Source organism: Sinocyclocheilus anshuiensis, unplaced genomic scaffold (assembly GCF_001515605.1).
Source record: "Sinocyclocheilus anshuiensis isolate Anshui unplaced genomic scaffold, SAMN03320099.WGS_v1.1 scaffold1170, whole genome shotgun sequence".
Lineage (NCBI taxonomy): Eukaryota > Metazoa > Chordata > Actinopteri > Cypriniformes > Cyprinidae > Sinocyclocheilus > Sinocyclocheilus anshuiensis.
Genome location: NW_015538055.1, coordinates 1,453,562 through 1,457,249, shown reverse-complemented (window position 1 = coordinate 1,457,249; position 3,688 = coordinate 1,453,562). Strand labels below are relative to the sequence as shown.

The window sequence follows — 3,688 nt, the reverse complement described above, 5'->3', positions numbered from 1 at the left end:
ATGAATTCAACGCAAATAGTCGTCATACAAATTGAAACCTTTACTTAAACGACAACGGCGTGCTTGCATATACTATAGTAAGTACCCAGCAGAACAAAGCGGTGTCTGATACTATTACGCTTGTATCAATGGATGGATTTTCATATTCACGCGCCGTTGAAAAAAATATGACGTTTCGCCGACGAACAGCCAACCACACCTCTGCTCTCGTAGGGGCTATAGTGAGCCGACAGCCAATCACAGGCGCTCAAGACTTGGCGGTAGCCAATAGGATTCCTGACTGTATACTGTGACTCTCGTGAGCGGAGGGTTCTGCACGCACTTGGAAGAGCGCGCATCGGTGTTATTGTACTTCAAAGCCCCCTTATCTAGGTATCCACAGAGGCTGCAGATAGAGAAGGCTGGTGAGTTTTATCATAATATGCTTGTCAAGGCCTTAACTATTTTTCAAAAAACGTCGTATATTACAACACATTTTCCCTTGGTAGTTGCGTATTTGGGGAAAATATTCGCCAGTCATTCAGTCAGTGCGCGTAGTTACGTTACATAGTGAAATATCCTGACTGAAAAAATCTTCTGAAGATAAAACATGGTTGCTTTTTCCTTGTGAAATGACAGTATTCTATTAGTCTTTAATGGGATGGGCTGCAATATTTGTCAGGTAGCAATCCCAGCTAAAGTAGTTAGCTTTTTGGGGTCTCAGTTGAAGCTGTTATTGTGTGAACCAGTGACGTGCGTGGCATGCTCACATACAGACTAAAATAACACCTCGAATAGATTTACCAGTCCCGAGGGAATGTGCTAGTCATTTTGTGCATTTTTCCGCTCTGGTCATTCAGAACGCGACGTTTTGCGGCCGTGTTCAGTAATATAATATGGCTGGCTTGCGGAGTGCGTTTGCCTATGAGTGGCGGGGGATGGAGACGGACGGGGTGTAAACACCATTCAACTCAACTAATAAAATAAAATTCAACCAAGCTCGTTTGCACTGCTTTTTAAACTCGTACGAAAACCCGAGGGTCTGTTTAATGAACGCTGGTGTTTTCCAAGTAAAAGCGCGCAAGGAAGAGGGTTTACAATTACATTTATATTGTTTCCCACCGCCGGTGTTGTGTGTGTATGCGGCTCAGACTGGCAGACATAAATGGAGAGAGTGAGGAAGCCATGTTGGCTCTGCTAGCTGTGCTCATGTGGCTCCAGTTGAACGGCGGACTTACGAGAACGAAACTCCCATTGCATAGCGCGTATAGTTACAGACACTGTGTCCATACAGAGCAACTTCTTCCATAGGGGAGGCGATAATTTAGGAAAGCGACGGGCTAGGGGCGAGAAACGGACGAAGTGCGGTGATTTTGGGTCCTCGAAATTACCCAGGAATGTGGGAGGAGACAATTGATGGGGACTTTCTCTCATGAAGATGGCTTTTTCAAAATGGAAGAAGAAATATTATTGTTGCACCGTTTAGGCATTTCAAGGCGGTCCCTATGTAATAAACCTGCCCGCTCTTGGGCGATGCTTATGTGAATGTTCCGTTAATGTAAAATACACATAAAGGGGGGAAAAATTGGGAATGAATATTAAACTATTAAATATGTGTTTTTATTCACGAAATGGAGGATGTCCTTGTCTTTCACCGTGAACTTGAGGCGGTCTTTGTGCATCTCCCTGTCCATATCAATAATGTGATTTCACTTCACATTTTATCATGCTGATTTTTTTCCTTTTAGAGTCAATATGCCCTCACAGTACATAATAATGATATATAGAAGATAAAAAAATAAACATAAATATTTAAATGTATGTGTATGTGTGCAGAATTACAGTGATTACCACTGGGGTGGGTTGCACCAATAAGGATTCATCTTAAATCTAGATTAAATCAAGGTTTATCTAGTAATTCTGTTGCACCAAACTTTAAACCTTGTTTAAAAATAAGCAGGTTTACATTTAAACCATCATCTTGATCCTGGATTTAATTTATATTTAAGATAGATTAACTGTAATCCTGTTGCTCCATAACTTTAAACTCAGATTTAAATCTCAATTAGGGATTCATTTTAAATTTACAGGTGAGGAGGTTTAAATGAAATAAAGTGCACCTACAATTACAATTATGTGGCTGATTAAACAAAGAAAACAACAGAGGGTGTGTCGTGAGGTCTCGGATAGGAGTTTATTACAAATAAAAATGAAGATTAAAGCGCACTGAGCCGGTGTTCTAGATTGTGAGGGTTTTGGTAACCCATTGTAAACTTGCGTCTGCTATCGAGTCCGGGATGTGAATACGTCAATCATCTCGGTGCATCCCGGCGTAAGACAAAGAAAAGAAAACAGAAATAGGTCTATACTGTATAGCATTTAACGGCAGCGGTTATGATGAAGTGAGCGCTAGTGATAGCGGCCAGACGCCCGATCCGTATGGGGTGTGATTTAAGCACTTACGTTGCTAACTAAGCAATCAGTCGTGTCGATCGTCGCGTACCTTGCCGTGAGCAGAAGCCGTGACCAATGACGTGTGATAAGAAGCGCGACACTTTCATCGCCCCCCTTCTCGCGTGAGAAGCTGCCTGAGAAGATACCAGAAGCTACAAGCTACATGACGTCTGCGCCTGTGTCCTCTGCAGTACCTTTTGCCAGTTCCGTGTGTGATTTTGTCAAATGTCTTAAGTGCTATAGATTAGTGTTTTTTTGTTTTGTTTTGAGCAAAAAGAAAGAAAAAAACCTGTGTGTTATAACATTTTAGCACCTCCAAATCCCAGAATATTCCATAATCTTCAGAATGTTGACGAAAATATGACGAGTAAAATTAAAATTACACTGCAATATTAGCTAATCAATGAACTTACAATGTTATTTAGAAAAAGTGCTTATAACTTGTAAAACAACAACCAGGAACAACCAATTCACAGCTTTCTTGTAAGCACCATATATAAGATAATGGCAGTATAATCCAAATGGAAAGACAACATTTTTATGAGTTTAAGAGTTTTGTCCCCAAGAAAACAAAATCGAAAAATGGCTTAATGCATTAACACAGTTAAATCCAAAGACCAAATTCTAAATTAAAGATGCATTCATAATGTAAGCAATGGACCATGAGTAAACACTTCAATCATGTTTTACTAATTAATTTAGTAGTTTAGAAATTATAATATTCTAGGCTACATATTATACTGGCATGCATAAATACACACATTCCATCTAATTTTTTAATGATTTCTCCAAAGTTGGCCTCATTTTACAGATATTTTATGTTCTCATTCATAAAACACATTATATAATTAACTCTACTGTCACAGTGTGAACTCAAACAACACACAATTATCCAAATGCAAACATTCAGTAGCAAAACTGATTACACACCAGTCAGAATCTCAGGATAGTATAAACAGGAGCACAGGTGACTGCTTTAAAAATGCATCCTAGCACTGGAGAGAGAGCTGAAAGAATCACCGACAGGGTTTTACACTGCTTACACAGTGTAGTACAGTATAGTAACTATAGTAACAGTACTTTGTATAAGGGACATTTCACTATTCGGTAAACAGTAAACAGTATGACATGTTGTACACACTCAAACTTGTGACTGTCAAATTTAGCCTGTTTTTTTGTTTACCCGTGTTTTTGCAGAACTGAGTCTGAAAGACAACTGCCTAAGGGAGGTTGAGAAAGTGTTTTGTCAGAAGAC

General features: G+C 39.5%; 1 protein-coding gene across 1 annotated transcript in view; it reads left to right on the top strand.

Moving 5' to 3' along the window:
• Positions 1-310: 310 nt before the first annotated feature.
• LOC107682836 (high mobility group protein B1-like) overlaps positions 311-3,688 on the top strand; it is a 7,810-nt gene continuing 4,432 nt past the window's right edge. Inside the window, exon 1 of the mRNA XM_016478965.1 lies at positions 311-404. The gene's annotated coding sequence lies outside the window, so the exon portion shown is untranslated. The remainder of the gene's footprint in view (positions 405-3,688) is intronic.